The sequence below is a fragment of the Octopus sinensis genome, linkage group LG2 (genome assembly GCF_006345805.1).
Source record: "Octopus sinensis linkage group LG2, ASM634580v1, whole genome shotgun sequence".
Lineage (NCBI taxonomy): Eukaryota > Metazoa > Mollusca > Cephalopoda > Octopoda > Octopodidae > Octopus > Octopus sinensis.
Window position 1 is genome coordinate 30,924,538 of NC_042998.1, and position 23,162 is coordinate 30,947,699.

General features: G+C 39.3%; 1 protein-coding gene across 2 annotated transcripts in view; it reads right to left on the reverse strand.

Moving 5' to 3' along the window:
• LOC115232616 overlaps positions 1-23,162 on the reverse strand; it is a 111,760-nt gene that overhangs the window by 1,828 nt on the left and 86,770 nt on the right. The gene's annotated exons all lie outside the window — the stretch shown is intronic.

Genomic DNA, 23,162 nt, shown 5'->3' on the forward strand with positions numbered 1-23,162 from the left:
AATTTATTGTTTTAGTTTAACTTGACGATATATAAAGCCTCATCTTTTGTAAAGTTTTCTATACGTTACACAAGCCTTCAGGAAACTTCGTGTGTGTGTGAGAGATTTTAAATTTTAATGAAAATATGTCAACCCGATATGTTCGGGAAAGAGAATATTTTAATATTTAGTATTAAAATTCTGCCGAGGTTGACTGTGACTTTCATCCTTTCGGGGTCGATAAAATAAGTACTTGCTGAGTACTGGGGTCAATGTAATAGACTTGCCCCCTTTCCCGAACTTGCTGGCCTTGTGCCAAAATTTGAAGCGGATATTTCGTATTAAAATAATCGTGTTTCCACTGTTCTGTAGAATAACGATCAATCGATATTATACAGTTAAGAATGTGTAAACAAATGTGTCTGAAGAACCAAATCTCGATTAACGCCCAACGATATTTTTGCAACAAACACATTCTTTATTATATAAATAAGCATTCGGGTCCATTTATGCGAAAATTCTAACATATAAAAAGACAAGATTAAGTTCGGGACTTGCAACAGGGATTTCAAACGGAAGATTTGGGGTTCAAATCTCTCCTTGTCATATTTCCGAAATGAATGTTGGTATAGCGTTTATATATAAAAGTCTGTGTGTGCGAACACATACAAACATACGTATGCATGTGTACACATACATGTGTGTGTGTGATTGCTTATTGAAAGGATCAGCCAACAACAAAAAAGAAACCACTCATTTTAGTAAGTTTTAAAGATACCATTTAATGAATGAAAGAGGTTTTATGTGGCCGACTTCAATTTTTATGCTCACGTAGTGCAGTGATCATCTGATTAATACACTATCTGAGCATGAAACTCGAAGTAGTGTACGTGTTTGTATGTACAATATGCACATACAACATACAAAACACAATACCACACACACACACACACACACACTTAGGGAGAGTACCCAGTCGTTTTCTTACAACATTAACGAGAAAAAATGTAGCTAAATACCGTCAAATATAAATTTAAATGCACAATACCATACTAAATTTTTGTCTGAATTTATTTTTTCTTAGGTGACCTGTTAGGTTTTTCTAATTCAGTAAAATAAACTGAAATAACACTTGCTAAATAAAGACCAAGCGCTGCTCATGATACAAACTTTATATGGTACCACAACCCATTACATAAGCAATAAAAAGTAATATAAAGCAAAAGCACAATTGTATTCAACAGAAACAATTACAGACATTGCCAAACAAACTTGCACAAAAATATAGAAATAATCTGTTGTGTCTGGGGAGAGTCATTTTTATTTTTGTGCCTTATAATTTAACGCACTCACCGAAAATTTTAGGAAAATAAAAATAAGAAATAAGTGGAAATTTTACCGGTGAGTGTGTTAAATTATAAGGTACAAAAAGAAAATGACTCTTTCCAGACACAACAGAATATGCTTCAACACACGAACTCATATAAAGAATCTTGCAAACCAAATCCAAAAATGAAATAGAAATAATCGTTTTCATGGAAAAACGGCAAAATAACCTGACACGGATTCTCCACAACCAATCTATCAGTGGCACGATGAAGATTTTTTAAGACATTCCAAAGATTCTCCATCTGAGAGTCTTATGCTGAATTGATGCATCGACAGTTCAACCAACACACCAACTTAACCACGTATTTACAAACACCGGAATGATGAACAAAACAAGATGCTTTCCTTTACAACCTTGTTATCAAGTAGATGGCCGGTCGAAATTTACTCTAAATTAAAACGGAAAAACATATACACACACAAGTATATATGAGCATGTCTAGACATGCAACTATATGCATAAGCCATACAGCAACCAAATCATGCAAATCTGCACATATACATACATACACACACACATACATACGTGTATACATATCCTGTTGATGTTGTTGAAATTCCAATGAAGGAACCACGGATCTAGGTTAGAAACCGGCTATTTCTCTATTGACAAGAAACTTTGAAATAAAACTGAATATTTACATACATAACAGGCCAGATGTTGTCGTTTGCGACAGAGGGTCAAAGGCATGTACCTTCATAGAGGCCAGCTGCCTTGCAGATATAAATATCTCTTTGAAAATCAAAGAAAAAGAGGATATCTATGGACAACTGCTTCAAAATCTCCAGCTTCTATATCCAGGCTATGAATTCGTATTTATACCAATAATAATTGGCGCAATAGGTTTTGTTAGTAAATGCTTAAAGGAGAATCTGGATAAACTGGGATTTTAAGAAGAGAAATCGACCGGCTGATTTGTACATTACAAGTCCGATCTGTGAGTGGAACAGTAAAAATATGCAAGACTTTTCTCAAGTTACAAAAGTGAATTATCTGTTTTAAGTACATCCCAAAGATGGAGCCTTGTATCTTTGTTGGAAACCGGCTTCCTCCTCAATGGAATATATTGTAATAATTAAAAAATTGAAGAGATATACATACATAGATACAAAAATACCCCATTGATGTTGCTGAAATTCCCATACGCACGCATACATAAACGGATACATATAAACATACATATATGCGTACATACATACATTCATACTTTCATAGGTACAAATATCTCAATATATAATGTACATATTTTTCATTTTCTTTCAATAATCAATAGAGTAGATTTCAGAGTTAGTTTTAAAAGTTGACGCCTTTATTTACGCTACTGAAAGAAATCGATTTCTTAGTCGAAGTGAATCTTTCAGAATAAAAGGTAACTTCGACTTCTACACCTTATTTTTATTACATTTGTACGATGCAGTGGCTAAAATACTTCAAAGAGCTGTTGTCGATTTTATTGAAACTGTACAACTGGTACATTTGTTATTGAGTCGCGAAGAATGCAAAATAAAAGCTGTTTGTGTGTGGAATCAAACTATCGTACCAGATTATACTCAATGTTTTGTAGAGGGTCAGCAACTGAATCTTTCAAACGCTTTGACATTACTGTAAAAATCTAATATTCTACATAAAAATACTCACCTGTAAAAAAAAAAAACTATGGCTGGTAAAATAATATATAATATAGATAAACAGATTTTAAATTTTGGCACAAAGCCAGCAATTTCGGGCAAGGGAGTAAGTCGATTACATCGACCCCTAGTGCTCAATTGGTACTTATTTAATCGACCCTGAAAGGATGACAGGTAAAGTTGATCTTGGTGGCATTTGAACTCAGAAAGTAAAGATGAACGAAATGTTGCTAAGCATTTCATCCGGCATGCTAACGATTCTGCCAGCTTGCCGCCGATCAACATAGATGAATATTGCTATCAAAATTGGCAACTGGCGACACACACACATATATTTAAAAGAATAAAATAGAGATAAGAAGTTAATAATTGTTTATTATTAACAAATTGATGACCAATTTGTTAATAATAATTATCAACTGCCTTACCTTCATTTTCTTTCCTTCTCTTCAATGGATATAAACTGTTTATTGTTTTAAGAGAATTTCATCCACCCACCCCAAAAATACCAGGTATTGAACAAGTATTTCCTTGGATGCAGCCATCCCTTCACAAGGTTAACATATCCTCTAACTTCATATATATATATATATATATATTTAATGTAGGATAAAATTTTTTCGAAAAAAAAATTTTATCAATGGCCAGCATATTAAAAAATACCTTTAAAGGTTAAAATTATAAACAACTTAGACATTTTTTCGTTTGCCCTTATTTATAAGTTGTATCTCTCTCTCTCTCTCTCTCTCTCTCTATATATATATATATATATATATATATATATATATATATACACTGTTGTGTCTTGGGAGAGTCATTCTCTTTTAGTGCCTTATTATTTAACACACTCACCGGTAAAATTTCCACTTATTTTTTATTTTTATTCTCTAAAATTTTCGTTGCGTGTTGCAACCTTTTCAATAGTCTTGATACGGGGCCCATGATTTGGATTGGTAGAACATGTTTATGAGCTGGCAGAAACGTTAGCACGCCGGGTAAAATGCGTAGCCGTGTTTCGTCTGCCGTTACGTTCTGAGTTCCAATTCCGCCGAGGTCGACTTTGACTTTCATCCTTTCGGGGTCGATAAATTAAGTACCAGTTACGCACTGGGGTCGATGTAATCAACTTAATCCCTTTGTCTGTCCTAGTTTTTCCACTCTGTTTAGCCCCTTGTGGGTAGTAAAGAAATAGATGTTGCAAGCATCATAGATACGAAACTTGGCGAACATTTTCAAATCCTTGTCTGACCAGACTCGTTTTTCCAGTGTTCCAAATCTCAAGTTGACTTCTGAATGTAAGGGTATATCTTGAACTTGTTTCAGTCATTAGACCACGGCCATACTGGAGCACCACCTTGAATTTTTAGTCCAATAAATCGACACCCAGCCCTAATTTTTTAAAAACCAAGTGCTTATTCTATAGTTCTCTTTTGCCGAACCGCTAGAGTACAGGGACGTAAACACACCAGCACCTGTTGCCAGACGGTGGTGACACACACACACACACACACACACACATATATATATATCACCGTGACCGACCAGGCTATCATATGTTGCTACACATCGCTGGTCACAATGCGCTTCGCATTGTTTTAGCCTTCAAATGACGCCACCCCAATGGCTAAGCGAGCAGACCAACAGAAGAAAGACTGAGAGAAAGTTGTGGCGAAAGAGTACAGCAGGGATCGCCACCCACCCCCCTGCGGGAGCCTCGTGGAGCTTTAGGTGTTTTCGCTCAATAAACTCTCACAACGCCCGGTCTGGGGATCGAAACCGCGAGTTCGCTGCCCTAACCACTGGGCCATTGCGTCTACACACACACACACACACACACATATATATATATCACCGTGACCGACCAGGCTATCATATGTTGCTACACATCGCTGGTCACAATGCGCTTCGCATTGTTTTAGCCTTCAAATGACGCCACCCCAATGGCTAAGCGAGCAGACCAACAGAAGAAAGACTGAGAGAAAGTTGTGGCGAAAGAGTACAGCAGGGATCGCCACCCACCCCCCTGCGGGAGCCTCGTGGAGCTTTAGGTGTTTTCGCTCAATAAACTCTCACAACGCCCGGTCTGGGGATCGAAACCGCGAGTTCGCTGCCCTAACCACTGGGCCATTGCGTCTACACACACACACACACACACACACACATATATATATATATATATTGATAAAACGGTAAGATAACAAAAGAAAGAAAGAGACCTCAATATTATGTAAATAGAGGAAATTTATCTATACAATATGTTACATTACTCGGTAGTCAAGATAAAACTCTGAGTTTCAGATGCCGAAGTGGAAATCCACAACACCATCTCATCGGTTATCTGGCTATCTGGAAATAGCCAGATAACCGATGAGATGGTGTTGTGGATTTCCACTTCGGCATCTGAAACTCAGTTTTATCTTGACTACCGAGTAATGTAACATATTGTATAGATAAATTTCCTCTATTTACATAATATTGAGGTCTCTTTCTTTCTTTTGTTATCTTACCGTTTTATCAATAAATCACCTCCCGGACGACGTTATTCTCAACTAAGAGCTGATACGACCTTTTTGGGATTATCGCCTAACATCGGTTGAGGACTCTCACAAACAAAAGAATCTAATATGGACGCATATCACATAGATTATTCTATGAAAAATAGAAATAGCCAGATAACCGATGAGATGGTGTTGTGGATTTCCACTTCGGCATCTGAAACTCAGAGTTTTATCTTGACTACCGAGTAATGTAACATATTGTATAGATATATATATATATATATATGTATATAAGCTGTACTCATTTGCTTAGACCAATTCTTTTGAGAAGTCAACGAAGGAAAGGAATGAAATAAAAATAAAACAGAATGGCAATGTACCTTGATATACCTTGACTAAAATTAAGCATTAGACCGTCCATTGCTCATGGCTGCTGGGAAATTTCTGCTGTTCAAAAGGTAACACCTCCCTAATACTTAGATAGAAATGTACCAGGACTATTTTTCTTTATAGGTTTTTCCAAATGATTTGCTTCAATCAATAGTCACTTTGAATTATTATTTGCTTGGCACGAAACCTGCTGACAGCTGATCTGAAAAAAAGCATTGAAGTTTTGTAGGTGCATTGCTGCAGTCAGTTTTATGCCTATTCATTCGTAGGGTGTTATAGATACAATCGATTTTTCACCGTAGACAAGAATGGTTTGAGATTTTCATAGATGGAGATTTTATCCCAAGAAAGTATGTCAAAAACTAGGCAATTAAACGAACAACAGAAATATAAACTTGTATTAGTTTCACGCAGAAATGAACAGGAATGTATTGGACTCTTTGCTGTCCATCAAAGAAAATAAAAGGAAAGAATAGACAGAAGAAAAGAGCAAAGCTCCGTGGAAAAAGGTTCGCGTGTAACTAGCTGGTTGTCATGCTGAGAAGTAATGGAGTGGAAATATAAGGGGAGTGAAGGGGTTTCACAATTAAGAGAGTGATCTTAAGTGAATGTCATATGTTTGTGATCATAAGTATGTGTCATGTGTATGTGTGAATGCCGTGTGTGTGCGTGTATTTTTTTGTGTATGTTGCTGTTGATTACACGCGTGTAAGGTTTCGCATCGCTGTGTATGGAGGAAAGGTGGTATGTCCGGGCTAAATTTGACAGTTTGCATAAAACGAAAAGAAAACACAATATCCTACGCAAAATTAAAAGTACTTAAAAAAAATTTTTTTTTAATCTCTCAATTAGATTTTGGCAGGGAGATAAGTTTCTTCAAAGTAGCTACCCTCAGCTTCCACCACAGCCTCAATACGGCTTCGGAACTTGGGGCATTCTATTTTCACTGTGTTCCTGGGAAGATCTTCGAACACCTTCTTGACTTTGGCTAACTGCTCGGCCTTGCTATTTCAGGCAGAGAGGCTGGTGCCTCTCTTAACTGTGCACAACACCTCGTAATCTACAATCGAAGGAATTAAGAAGGCCAGAATTTGGTGAAATCGTAGAAATTCTCCGACAACTATTTCTGGCTCTTTGCTGAAGTATGGCAAGGAGATGAATCCTGCTACCACACATATGGCCTTCAACTGCAACCCTGTCCAGTCAGGCTTTGACCACAGTCTCCAGTGGCTTCACATAGCCGTCTGAATGTAGCCTACAGCCGTCTTCAAAGTTGTGAGGCAGGATGACATCACCCTCGCTGGAGACACACCCAAAGACCATCACTGTTTAGAAGAACTTGGTTTCCATGATATGTGGGACATCACATCAATTGCAGGCAAGCCAGCTGTTGTTCTGGGGATTATGCACCTGATCCTAGCAGAAGTTCTTTTTTCATCTGAGAAGAATCAGATCATCCCCGGGTCAACGTGTTGACTCTCTTTGTTCAGGAGCTTCTTTGTTTCTGTCAAGTTGTTCTCCTTGGATTTGACCGCCAGAATTCGATCCTTGCACCTCTTCTACGAGTGGTAGCGAAGGTCCACATTCAGGGCCAGTTTCATGGTACCGACTCCAACAGCCATCTCCCTCGCCAAAGCACAGATTTCCTTGCTTAGATCTTCCACCACCTTGTCCTGTAGTTGTTGGGGTGAATCCCAGTCTGCGGATTCTGCCAGAAGTCTGCTGTGATTCTTTATGCTTGTCATAACTTTGTTGTCTTCGTTGCAGTCGTCCACGTCACGTCTCACAGCCTTTACACGGTTCACAGAGCACCGAGCATAGGTTATGATGGGGGCATTTTGATACTCAGTTCGAATCATCCCGATGCAGGTAAGTCTTTTCCAATATTCAAATAGTTTCCACTCTTCCATTTCAGCTAAGTCTTTCTCAACTACAACTTCAATCTCTGTACTCTCCAACACCTTTGACTGTTCACCAATACATCAAGCTGATCCTGAAAAAGGAGACATAAAACCCGAAAACTTTGTGTATATGCCTGTGCACGCGCGTGAGGTGTGTGGTGTTTAGTGAAGTGTGGGGTTTTTTTTATAGCTGTTATTAAAGGAAACATCGAAATACATTGTGAATTTTTGTAAATATATGTAGCTAAAAGAAAGAAATTCAGTATTTTATTCGTAGAGTTGAGTTGATACGCGAAGAAAGATCAGTTTTTGTTCTATTGGGATCATGATATGGAAGAACCATGGAATAAAGCGATAGAGAAGACGGATAGGTGCTGCGCTGTATGGCAACCTGTGTGGAAATTGCAGGTGACAAGACAAATGATGTTTTCTCAAAAGTCTCAAAGGTTCCCGCTAACCAAGTCGGTTAATTTCTTTCCACTTTGGTCTACACACAGAGGTCACGTATGGTACAGCAGGTGAACAGATATATGTCATGTGTAGGGCACTGTCCAAGGATTTATGACAAACGAACTGTAGACAGGAACTTCGCTGCGTGCGAATTGAACCAGGATAAATGAAAGCTACAATGGGAGAAAGTGTGACATAGTTGGTAGGGTACAAAGTGTTCCATATTACTATTTGAGACTCCTTTGCTCTCATTTAATCAATCGTGATCTAGAGCTTATCCTCATGTGGATTAGTAACATTGCAGTTTATTGGTTTTCAATGCTGAGTTCCTACGTCTAAAAAAAAAAAAAACATCGCTATTTCTGATAGCCCAGTGATCGACTGAGATGGAAATTTATTTTCCAGTCGAGGTCCGCATTGAATGACAGCTCTATAGATCAATACAGATTGGAAGAAACAAGATGTTCTAACGTAAAGGACCACTACAGAGGTTTGAAATTTCATGACCTTCGAATTGTCAATTTATGCACCCATTTTCCTTTGCACTATAAAGATGCATGTATCATGAGCTGTCACCTACATTCATTTCTCAGTTTCAAGTTATTTTTCATAATAGTATTAACAATCAATTCAGGTCCTGAAATAAAATTAGTTTTCGGATGAAATTTTTTCTTCTATTATAAAACTTGTTTTGGGAGACCTCATAAAAGGATTTTGTCAAATTTATTGAATTCGTTCAATAAGTTTTTAAATGTTTTTTTTAAGGTGCAGGAGTGGCTGTGTGGTAAGTAGCTTGCTTACCAACAATATGGCTCCGAGTTCAGTTCCACTGCGTGGCACCTTAGGCAAGTGTCTTCTGCTATAGCCTCGGGCCAACCAAAGCCATGTGAGTGGATTTAGTAGATGGAAACTGAAAGAAGCCTGTCGTATATATATATATATATATATATATATATATATTTATGTGTGTGTGTGTGTTTGTGTGTCTGTGTTTGTCCCCCCCCCCAGCATCGCTTGACAGCCGATGGTGGTGTGTTTGCGTCCCCATAACTTAGCGGTTCGGCAAAAGCGACCGATAGAATAAGTACTAAGCTTCCAAAGAATAAGTCCTGGGGTCAATTTACTCGACTAGGGGCGGTGCTCCAGCATGGCCACAGTCAAATGACTGAAACAAGTAAAAGAGTAAGAATAATTAACCCTTTCGTTACCATCCCGGCTGAAACCACCTCAGGCTCTTTACTACAAACGTTTTGTTTTCATAAGTTTTGAATTAAAATCTTCTACCAAACCTTAAGTCACAATTTATGTTCATAACACTAGCTTAATGATAACTAAGTTATTTTACTAAATTCTTTGTTATATTTAAAGTAATTGAAAGAAACACAGAACATCTAAACAGAAATATGGTAACAAAAGGGTTAAAATATATAATAGAGAAACAATTCTTAACCCTTTTGATACCAACCTGTCTGAAACCACCTTTGGCTCTGTACTACAAATGTCTTGTTTTCGTAAGTTCTGAATTAAACTCTTCTACCAAACCTTAGTCACAATTTATGTTCCTAACACTAGCTTAATGATAACTAAATTATTTTATTAAATTTTTTGTTATATTTAAAATTAATTGATCTCAAAATAAATGCGGTAACGAAAGGATTAAATGAGAAAAGTTTTGTTTTTTTTTCTTTAAGTACAACAGCTTTGTTTAGATAGGTTAATCAATACAACTGCAAATTCCATTCTTAAGTGAATAAACCATCCTACAAATCAATAGAAGTCATGTTTTATTGTTCAAAGCAAAGATTTTTTTTTATACATTTTGTACATATTTATATTTCTTACAATACTTTTTTGGCATGTACAGTTTTTTGTTGCGCATACCAGAAATAATAGATTCAAGTCTTAGTTATTCAATCCGGCAACTGGTAGGTGTGTTAATGGTGTAAAGTAAATAAGTGAACAAGAAGCGAAGTAGAATGAGCCAGGGGAAACAGACTTTCGAGGTTTTCTATTGTAGCGATTTATCTTCTCTTTGATTGGTAATAACTTGGGAAGTCATACAGTTATGACATCATTTCTACATTCATTAAGTATTGTAGGAATAGAGGCGCAATGGCCCAGTGGTTAGGGCAGCGGACTCACGGTCGTAGGATCGCGGTTTCGATTCCCAGACCGGGCGTTGTGAGTGTTTATTGAGCGAAAACACTTAAAGCTCCATGAGGCTCCGGCAGGGGATGGTGGTGATCCCTTCTGTACTCTTTCACCACAACTTTCTCTCACTCTTACTTCCTGTTTCTGTTGTACCTGTATTTCAAAGGGCCGGCCTTGTCACTCTCTGTGTCACGCTGAATATCCCCGAGAACTACGTTAAGGGTACACGTGTCTGTGGAGTGCTCAGCCACTTGCACGTTAATTTCACGAGCAGGCTGTTCCGTTAATTGGATCAACCGGAACACTCGTCGTCGTAACCGACGGAGTGCTTCCAAGTATTGTAGGAATAACCATCAATTACTGGACAATTAGAAATAATCGATGAAGAACTAGACGTTACATAACTTACTCGTCTCAGGAATATAGGATTGTATTACGCAATCGGTACGGAGCCAGAATAACGTTTATAAGCCTTCAAAATTCATTATGACACTGCCTACTAGCATAGTATAGTAGATAAAGGTGCTGAAATGCGGTACAGTCACCTAGACGTTCTGAGTTCAGTTTCAGTATTAGGCACTAAGATGAACCACAAGACACCTGAACAAAGGGTGAAGTGTACAACAGTCGAAATGCAGTGACCGCAGCAATTGAGGGCACCACTCCGATTAATATACAATTTAAAATTCCTCATTTCAGAAATATAGAGATGAATAAAATAGACATTTGATACTTTAGTTTGTTATTTCACCGTCTTCTCAACCAACTCTTTGAGTGTAAGGTGGTAGAATTAACCGTTTGATTTCTTTTGACCATAGTTGTCCAGAAATGGATGGTTTTTATCAGATGACTTACAGATTAGGCTAACAGAATCCAAAGCTGGGTTTTTCAATTATAGACACAGTCCATCGGATAGACTTCGACAGTTTACTTCAGCTCAATTTTACTTATAAGGCTTGATATGTGGCTATGAAAAAGACACTTGCCAAAAATGTCAGGCAGTGAAATCGAAACTGGTACCTCATGACCACAAACCAAACTTCTAAACCACTTAGGCATGCATGCATCAAGCACTTGGAAAGGAATGTTTGAGGGGAGATCGAGTTGCAGCGATCAAATGAATTTCCTGAAATGTAGATGTGAGAGAATCACAAGAGTTAATTAACCTAAATTCAATATGCCGGCGGCACGTAAAAAGCACCACCCGAACGTGGATGATGCCAGCATCGCCTTGACTGGCTTCTGTGCAAGTGGCACATGACCTGCTGTGCTTGAGGAGACCTATTGAGTCAAGTACATCAAAATAAATATCAAATGGAAATTGTAGTTGTGATACCTGTGCCGGTGGCACGTAAAAAGCACCATCCAAACGTAGCCGATGCCAGCACCGCCTTGACTGACTTCTGTGCCGGTGGCACGTAAAAAACACCAACCGATCGTGGCCGCTGCCAGCCTCCCCTGGCACCTGTGTCGGTGGCACGTAAAAAGCACCCACTACACTCATGGAGTGGTTGGCGTGAGGAAGGGCATCCAGCTGTAGAAACACTGCCAGATCAGACTAGAGCCCGGTGCAGCCTCCTGGCTTTCCAGACCCCAGTCGAACCGTCCAACCCGTGCTAGCCATTCCCTGGAACATTTTCTAACACCTTGCTTCGTGAGTTCTGATCCTAGTTTGCAGTTTTCCTGGATGTTTGAGGTAGAGGTGGACTGGAAGCGTTGGGTTTCAATAACTACATACAACGATGTCTTGACCAGGCTCTCATCAAGAGTGATGAAGTGCAGCAAAAAGCCGATAGCCAAACTTCTCAGACAACATTGAACAGTTGTACGAACAACAAACTGTCGGAATTTCATGGATTACCCTGTGAACTTTATTTATACTTAAAAGTCAGAATTGGTCAATATTGTCCTGGTAGATGTTTATCGTGACAAGGTGCAGACTGGAAGCATTTCCAGTTCTGTGAACCAGGGAGGAGGCACCGGTACAGAATAACGTGAGCAATGGAAATGTCACTGACAATTTCAGGCCATGAATCCGCTAAATGCAAGAGTTGAAGATTTTGAAAAAAATGTGCCCAAACTGGTGGAGGCTTGTCAGCAGGGGTGACGCCGGGGGTCAAACTGACAAAGAGAATGCAGGGACATAAACTGAAGGATAATGACATTTTTTGGAGTGGCTGTGTGGTAAGGAGCTTGCTTACCAACCACATGGTTCCGGGTTCGGTCCCACTGCGTGGCACCTTGGGCAAGTGTCTTCTACTATAGCCTTGGACCGACCAAAGCCTTGTGAGTGGATTTGGTAGACGGAAACTGAAAGAAGCCCGTCGTATATATGTACATATATATATATACATATGTGTGTGTGTGTGTATATGTTTGTGCATCTGTGTTTGTCCCCCCCAACATCGCTTGACAACCGATGCTGGTGAGTTTACCTCCCCGTAACTTAGCGGTTCAGCGAAAGAGGCTGATAGAATAAGTACTAGGCTTACAAAGAATAAGTCCTGGGGTCGATTTGCTCGACTAAAAGGCGGTGCTCCAGCATGGCCCCAGTCAAATGTCTGAAACAAGTAAAAGAGTAAAAGAGAGTATTTGAAGTAAATATTCCCTCTTCTTCTGGTAGGGTGTAGTCAGCAACATTTCGTCACTTACGTTTCCGTTTTGTTCTTTTTATTGATTTCTGTTGTCAAATTTTAGTTCTGATTCAATCGCACTATAAAATGAGATTGCACAATATGAAGGCTTATGGTGCCCATACTCCCAAATCAGGATCCATAAAGTATTCCGATACAAAGAAAAAGGACGTAGAAATCGTGTGATTATTAAACCTTGTCAGACTTCATTAAGTAGGTCTGCAATGAAAGGTATTTCAGATATGGCCATCCTACATTTTTTCAGGAATTTTGTACCTTGAACTATGATGGTAGGTAGGTAGGTTGTGATATGAAGGCAGTTTGGTTGCTATTTCTAGCAGATTCATCGATCATATAAAAGCTTCGCTACTTGACAAAATTTTCGATTACTATTTGTGACATTTTGAAAAAGAAAATTATTTTACCTTATTTTGTTTTAAAACTGCTGCAAAATTTTCGATAATCCGAAAAAGTGGGTGGGGGAAACGTGCTAGTAACAAGTATATTTCTCGAATGTGACAGTGTGTCCATAGACAAACCACCTCAGGTCATTCAGGTCGTATCTAGAGTCTTCTGTAGATTAGTAGATAAGGAGAGCATAAATTGTCCTCATTTTAAAATCGTCGGCTACGCAGACGGTTGTGCTGGACAGGCTTCGTGAACAAGAACTCGGTTACTAGAAGCTAAACCGCGCCGTTCTCAAGCTTACACATAGGATTAGCGAATTAAACGAACATTGACAAGAACAATCATCAACAAACAATTTTTCAGGTCGATTAAAGTAGGGTTAATTGGGTTTAGTAAAGTTGTGGTGATAGAGAAAAACAGAAGAGGGAGAAAATCTCTTAGAAACTTAGAAGAGGCGCGTAGGCAAGACATCGCAGCCGACGTATTCGAAACGAGACTACTTTGGACTAATTCTTTAACATAAAGCATGAAGGCTAAGGCCCGAGCTAAGGCGCGTGCTCTAAAACACGAGGGTATGAAAGCTGTCCGATGGACCCGAGTAGCGGTGGTGCAATGTGAAAATAGAATAATTCAGCCTTTAGTGGGCCGCAATGAACACGTGTTCCTAGACCCAAAGGAGATATGTGCAGCTTTTCAGCAACACTTCGCTCGACGGCTGGGACACGAATGGCAGGCTGAAACGCAGGATAGATTTCAATGCCTGCCCGACGGCCTACTGCGACCATCAGTACGAGAAGCGGAGTGTTGCGTAAAGCCGATGACAGCGACGGAAATACGGGAAGCGATGATTTACTGCATGGGATGAGGGTATCAAATCACCTGGTTTGAAAGGTCTGCCTCACGAAATTTACTCCTATATCCCAGACTAGTTTGGAAATTTCTTGCTGTTATCTACTGCAACTGACAGCAGAATGGGAGAGTTCCCAGTTCTGTAAATCGGCGAACAGTAGCTTTCCGAAGAAAGGACTCGAACAAGAAAGATCACATTAGTAACTTTCGACCCATTATTTGCAGAACACAGACTTCAAAATTTTGGCCAGGATCTTTGTAAAGAGGTTGGCAAACATGTATCATCCCAAGCGCATCTCTCCGTGACAAACTCCACCTCATCCAGTACATCATAAAAAAGTTAGGTAAAAAAACTTGGCATGGGTGGGTATCTGATCATCTTAAATTAATTCAAAGATTTTGATTGGGTCGACCACCATTATCTGGTGGCTGTTCTCATGGCGGCCGATTTCAGTCCTGTCTTCCACCGATGTTCTGCCGCAATTTACAGCGACATCTACTTGGTGATTCGGTCGAATGGTCACCTGTTGAAAGCATTCAGTGTCATACACTCGGTCCATCTAGGTCGTCCCCTCTTATCTCTTTTGTAGGTACTGATTCTTGAGTCTTTGCTGCGGAAACTGGAGACGTTGAGGAACATCCCGTGCGAAGTAGGACGCCGATTTGTGTCGGCATTCACGAAAATCACCGCTTTGGTGTCAGACGTGAGGGACATTGAGGTGATTGGCTCCGATTTAAGGGACTACGAAGCACTGACAAGAGCAAAAATCGGCCAAAAAGTCAGAGGGCCTACAACTCGATACCTAGAGAAACAGGCCCATGCCATCCAAGAACGACGTGGAACGCCGGACTATTAAATTACTCGTGTCTAGTTTGGTGCAGATTTTCAAGTGGAGAACAACTGGGACAGAGTGACGAACAGGATGGCTGGAAATGGCAGCTCACCCAGAAATGGGCCGCAAAGATGCTATTTCTGAAGGGTCGGGATGAGGTGGCAAATGCTTTCCTCACCAGCTTCACATATTAGCGCCAGACTTTCGTCCTTTCCCCCATTTCATGTCTCACTGGATGGAACGCCTGCTCTTCCACTTTTTGTGGAAGGGATTTAATCTACTGATCAGACACTCCATTTGTCGTGAACAACGTTGAGTGGATAGCTGCGCATGCTGCGACTGATTGTGCGGACACTTGCAGCGAAGCTGATACATCGCCAGCATTTCCTTAGCTTTCGTTATTTTTCACTGTTTACAAGCCTCCATATAAACCTTGGTTTTACTGCACCGTATCGTTCTTTAACATCCTCTGTTTGTAAACTCTTAGTGGTTAATAAAGAAACCATTATTATTATTATTATTGAGTGAGAGAGCAGTTCATGCCATCAAAGTGACACTGGGGTAAAATATACGAAGCCCAATATACCCATCATGACTACCCGTCTGATAAGGGTACACCAGGCACATGCATCACAACCATATGTGCGCGACATGGTGATCTCATATCAAGATAAACAGCGCATGACCTTGCAGGTGAGGCCCAGTTAGAATTTTCTTCAGGTTGAGTAGCCCATCCCGCTCAAAAGGTCCCTGAATAAGGGTTGTTTAAGGATGTTGAAAGAACCACCCATGTTTACAGAGCTGAATTATTCAAACCCCAAAGAATCCCTCTCAACACATGGCTATGATGCTCCCCCACTACTTCTGCTCGTGATCAGAGATGCACATATCGTCAGCCACTAAGCGATATGCTCAACTGGTTAAGGTCTATTATTATTATTATCATTATTATTATTATTGTTATTATTATCATTATTATTATTATTATTATTAAGGCAGCGAGCAGGCAGACGAAAAGCACGCCGGGCGAAATGCTTAGCGGCATTTCGTCTGCCGCTACGTTCTGAGTTCAAATTCTGCCGAGGTCGGCTTTGACTTTCATCCTTTCGGGGGTCGATAAAATAAGTACCAGTTGTGTACTGGATTCGTCTAATCGATTGACTCCTTCCTCCAAAAGTTCGGGTCTTGTGCCTAGAGTAGAAAAGGATATATTTACTCAGATACTGCCCCCAGTTGAATTTTCCTTTTTATTTTTGGTGGGTAGATAATTACTGCTATTCAGTTAATCTCCTTCATTTCTGTCGGTAATGTTGTTTTTGAACAACAAAACCAGCTGTCTCAAGCCATAAAATCGCTCTGGCTATAGAAATCACTCAACACTCAGAATTTAAACGTTTGTTAATATTGATTTTTTCTTTCTTTAACTGACAAAAACAAACATCTCTGGTGTGTAAACAGTTGATTATAGCGAGTTAGTACATTGCTGAGCCTTTTGTTATCGCTGGAATGAAAAGTTCATCGTGGACGAATTAGAACTCGGAATGTAAAATGACAAATATCAGGCGTTTTATCGACCACATCATAGATTCTGCCAATACACTTCCATTAGCAATGGTTTATGATATTGAGGCAGATTACACATTGAGAAAGAGATACTCTTTACTCTCTCTACTTGTTTCAGTCATTTGACTGTGGCCATGCTGGAGCACCGCCTTTAATCGAGCAAACCGACCCCAGGACTTATTATTTGTAAGCCTGGTACTTATTCTATCAGTAACTTTTTGCCGAAACGCTAAGTTACGGGGGGGTAAACACACCAGCATCGGTTGTCAAGCGATGTTGGAGGGACAAACACCGACACACAAACATATGCACACACATACATGTACATATATACGACGGGCTTCTTTCAGTTTCCGTCTACCATATCCGTGGTATTTCTCAATCTGGCTGGTATTTCTCAATCTTTTCTGTTTCCTTACATTTCACCCTCGAATCACCTGGTATTGCAACATCTATCATCTTTACTTCTTTTTCATCTTTATGGATGAGCACAATATCTGGTCCTCTCACCTCTATGACTTGGTCGCACTGTATGTTAAAACTGGAGCACCGCCTTTAATCGAGCAACTCGACCCCGGGACTTATTCTTTTGTAAGCCTAGTACTTATTCTATCGGACTCTTTTGCCGAACCGCTAAGTTACGGGGACGTAAACACACCAGCATCGGTTGTCAAGTGATGTTGGGGGGACAAACACAGACACACAAACATATATATATACACACACACATATATATGTATACATATATACGACAGGCTTCTTTCAGTTTCCGTCTACCAAATCCACTCACAAGGCCTTGGTCGGCCCGAGGCTATAGTAGAAGATACTTGCCCAAAGTGCCACGCAGCGGGACTGAACCTGGAACCATGTGGTTGGTAAGCAAGCTATTTACCACACAGCCACTCCTACGCCTATGTATAAATTAACTCTAGAAGGCTGAGGGACAAAGTTTACCTCAGTAGGAAACTAACTTAGAATGTAAAGGCATATAGCTAAATTCCAATGGTCTAAGTATAACTCAAATACATTTGTTTTAATATTGATTTCTAATACTTAACAAGGTCATGTGTTTTACAGTCGATTTAATCGACTAAAATTCTCTCCTTCGACATATTTTATCGACCCTGACAAGCAGAAAGATGAAGTCAAATCGACAGAATTTGAACTCACACCGTCACACTACGAACTGTATTCTGGAAGTTCCTGCATATAAGTTGGATCAAATACAGAGACAAACGTCACATGAAAAAGTTTTGCTGATAAGCTTTCAAGCACATACATGTGTACATATATATATAAATATCTATATATAGAGGCGCAATGGCCTAGTGGTTAGGGCAGCGGACTCGCGGTCGCAGGATCGCGGTTTCGATTCTCAGACTGGGCGTTGTGTGTGTTTATTGAGCGAAAACACCTAAAAGCTCTACGAGGCTCCGGCAGGGGGTGGTGATCCCTGCTGTACTCTTTCACCACAATGGCGGTGCCCCAGCATGGCCACAGCTCAAGAGCTGAAACTGGAAAAAACAAAAAACAAACAAACATTATATATATATATATATATATATATATATATATATATATATAAACTAAAAATAAGGGTGTCTGAGAGACACCACCATGCCGAAATAGCAGTCAAATCCTGACTCTAAGAACCACGTTAAATGTTCATATCGCACCATGAGATAAGACAGAAGGACAAAATAGAGTAGCAAAAAATATTACTGAATAATTCAAGATCCTGGATTTCTAGCTTTGCTTTAAATAAGCTTTGCCTCATCAGTTGAATAAATCAGATAGGCACATAAATACAAATATATATATGCAGAACAAACGTTATACTTACGTTATACTGTCTTATCGCATGGTGCGATATGAACATTTAAAGTGGTTCTTAGAGTCAGGATTTGACTGCTATTTCGGCATGGTGGTGTCTCTTAGACACCCTTATTTTTAGTTGTAAAAAAATTATTACCTTTGTATAGTATTTTTCCCATGCTAGCCAATTGATAATATCGATATTTAAATATCGATATTATCCTTATTTATAAATTTATATAATTCGTCTCTATATTCACTGCGGTGTTTATTTTGACCATATCGTGCTTATGGGGTATTTTGGCGGGCAATTTAACTGGCCTTGTACATACGTGCATATATATGTATGCATGGACGTTCGTATATGTAAGTATAACGTTAGTTCTGCATATATTTATGTGTATTTATGTGCCTATCTGATTTATTCAACTGATGAGGCAAAGCTTATTTAAAGCAAAGCTAGAAATCCAGGATCTTGAATGATTCAGTAATATTTTTTGCTACTCTATTTTGTCCCTCTGTCTTATCTCATGGTGCGATATGAACATTTAACGTGGTTCTTAGAGTCAGGATTTGACTGCTATTTCGGCATGGTGGTGTCTCTCAGACACCCTTATTCTTAGTTGTAAAAAAATTATTACCTTTGTATGGTATTTTTCCCATGCTGGCCACTTGATAATATCGATATTATCCTTATTATATATATATATATATATATATATATATATATATAATATATATATATATATATGGTTAATTCCCTTTGAATATACAAGTTTCCAACTTAATAGCTAAATTAGTTTTCAAAATACTGCAAAAACACTTACCCCCCGATCAACAGTACTACAAATTGATAAACAAACATAGCATAAAATTGTTATATTCCTCAACCAACAACTAGTCTCTTCATGCAACCAAAACAAATTTTAAATACTTAAGTCAATATTTTTTCTAGTGGATAAAAATACCTCACCTTTTCTATAAACTATCTCCATAACTTATATACAAATCATTCTGACAACTTTACACGAAACAAGCACTTATGAATTACCTAAAACTTACCCAACCCTTTTAAAAATGTTTTTCACGTTTTTACATAATGAAGTCAATTTCTCAAGTTGAAGTTTATCTTTATTATTTTTATACAAGAGTATATACACAGGTTTTAATAATGCCCCACTTTCGCATATACCCATATGCTCAATATAATACACTAGCACTATGATCCGGCGTTGCCGGGTCATAGTGCTATTGCATGCATATACAGCTGCGTGCGTGCGCACCTACACGCGAGTACTGTCCAAATCTCCGACCAATCACATACAGCTAGCTGGCATTCAATTGGCGTATCAAGTTTCGGGCATTTTGATTGGGTTTTGGATAGAAAATTCACAAAAAAGTCACTTCTATTGATTTTTTAATGGCTTTGCGGGGTGACTGGGGAAATGTAAAGATGTGCACGACCACCCTTGGACGGTTTTGAATGACCATAGAAAGTGCGAGCCCTCTAACTGAAAAATTGTGGATTTGTATAAAGGACATGCACATACACACACACACAGAGACATTTTGCCGTTTATATAAAAAGAGATTATAAAGGATCCACATTTGAAGCAGAATTGAAGAAATATGGATAAACAGATGGCCAACAAACCCTGCCTCCATAAAATACAAAGGTTTAAATTTCCACATTAATTAAATTGCTTATGGAACAAGGAACTCCCAGAGAAAAACATATTGGCCAATAACCTTCACACCTAACCACATTCTTTTGTGAACATCAAAGGACAAGATAAAGAAATTTCTATGACATGCTCCAATAACATAGAGCAATCGGCATATTTTCTTTCTTTCATAACTGTCGATTCTGATGAGAGCTGAGTTTCATAATCAGGTTCCATTATTATACATTTTGTTGAACTCTCAGAGCGAAACCGATTTGTAAGATCAGTTGGTATTTCAATAAATCGTTGAAACACCAACGGTACTTCTAGGCAGACGATACAGAAGTATCTCAGGGGATTTAAAACGCTGGAGGTTGCGCGCCTGCAGCATGTCTAATGCTGGAAAATTTCAAGCCTTGCTCTACCAGCATATGAAGCTCAAGGAAATGCAGACGGGATAACACTGGCCCAGGAGGGATTGCAAACCCTGAATCAACATCAGTGCGTGATTTGGGCACTGACATGAGTAATGATGCATTTTCCAGGCGTATATTACTAAATTGACAATAAAATGCAGGTGGCTGACCGAACGGCTCCTTAGAACTTTCAGAACGAGAGAACAAGAAACCATGATGGCCCTCTGGGGAACATGTTTTAAGCGGTTTAGACTACTGCTTCCAAATATGGTCACCACACAGTGTAAACCTAGCGATGAAACTCGAAGCAACTCAGTGAAGCTATTCAAAGATCGCCACAATGGAACAGTTCAGCTACTGGGAGAGACTCAAAAAGTTAGGACGCTACACCCTAGATTGAAAGCGGGAAAATTATGCAGTGATGTACATCTGAAAAATCCTGGGAGAAATGTACCAAACTTTGGCTTTGAAAGTCCCACAAACTACAGAACGAGGCGCCGTTGCAAAGTGCCAAAGACCCCAACTTCACCATGAATATGCAGGACCAGATACTGTAACAGTTTGGGTCCCACAGCTCTTCCATATCTTCGCAAAAAGCCTACATATCTAGTCTCACATATGTCTTTCATGGAGTAGGCATAAACGTCACCTAAGTCTCCTTATTGCAAATCCAAAAGGAGTACAAGAAGTAGAGAAGAGGTTCATCTTTTTTTAATATCTTGTTCCGAGCAATGCGGCAAGCTGGCAGAATGGTTAGCAAAAAAATGCTCAGCAGCATTTTGTCCGACTTTACGTTCTAAATTCAAATACTGTTGGTATTGACTTTGCCTTTCATTCTTTCGGGGTCGATAAAATAAGTACAGGTTGAGCCCTGTGTTCGATGAAATCGACTAAATCCCTTCTACAAAACTACTGACTTGGTCCCAAAATATGAAATAAATACCTTGTTCCGAATAAACCATAGGAATTCAATCGCCAGCGTACAACAAAATCGCTGGCAAAAGTTACAAAAGTCTTTGACTGGGTTCTTCCTGATCGCAAAGTCAACGCCATTCCCTCGTTTTCCACCTGTCGTTTTGTAAACACAAAAGTATTTGTAGCCAAGATCCATTTCGATTCGTTGACCTTTCTCTGACAGCTCTGTCTCCAAAAGAGCAGCAATGACTATCTTCTATCACTCATACTCAACTTGAACAAAAGCAGTAGATCGCTCAAGCCTGCTGGATTCATTATCAAAAAGCAACGTTCGCACATTGCAGAACCACGTAGATGTGTCCTTCGCTTATTTATGCTTTTGCGTTTCATATTTACGCTTTTTAAATATGTTGCTGCTGCTGTTGTTTTTGTTGTTGTTAAGCAACAAGACGGATAAGGGTGATTAGGTGATGGTCTAGGGCTTAGGGGCGGGAGACCCCAGACCTTGGAAAAAAAAACTTTGGTCGTCTTGTTATAGTCGAGGGCTCTTCGTTGACACCCGACACCACTGGGAGGTGACCCTCGAAGTCGCTGGAAATGGAGATCTCCAGGTCCAAATTCTTGGACGGCTGTTGCTTCTGCTGTGATGAATAGCAGTTAATCACAATAGGGCAGGCAATGTTTGAAACACTTTCTAGTTTCTTCACCCAATAACTAGCTAGGCAATTGTCGTTTTAAATACAGCTTCTCAATCACAGGTGAATTCTAATCAGTTATTCTACGTACCAAGATCAAAGAAAACGATTATGAGATGAATTATCTGCTGTCAAACGTGCAGGCTTGAGACTATCCTTCAAACTCTAATGGCGGAGAGCATTGGAGTGTGATGAGTCGTCTATAAAGTTAAGCACATTATGGATGCAAAAACCATCGGTTACTCTATGACCGGACATATATTCAACTGATATATATATTATATATATATATATATATATAATCATCGGCTACGTCTGATGAGCGCAGGGCTGCATAATCGGAGTGTTACCAAACACTCCGTTGAATCCCACGCGCGAAACCGACTGATAATAATATGTACTCGATTGACAGATATACGAGTGCATTTTTCCTGACTTACATATATATGTATATATATATATATATATATATTATATATATATATATATATATATATATATTATATATATATATTAGAATGTAGGATTGCAGGATCCCTAAGCAGATGCTATATGGGAACTTGTGAATGGAAAGAGACCTCGGCAAAAATCAAGGCTGTGATTTAAGGACTGTTTCAAGTCCTCATTAAATGTCTGTGATATGCAGGAGACTGGCTGGGAGAGCAATGCCTGTCATCGCCACAGATGGGGGAAGCAGATTAAGGAGGGGTGGACAGTTTTGAGAGAGCTCGAATTCTTCAACAAGAACTTAAGCGTGCTGCTCGAAAGCACACTGCTGGTGTAGTGAATGGCGAAAGCTTGGTCTGAAATGTTTGCACTCGCGTATGCTTGTCAAGAGCAGGGCTCATTAGCCACCAACGGAGCCACAAATGCAAAATATAAGTTAGTCCTAGAGCGCATAATGTTCCTGAAGGTCAGTAATGGTCTTCCTCCGTCACGAGTGGACGGCCATCATATATATATATATATTATGGGAGTAATATA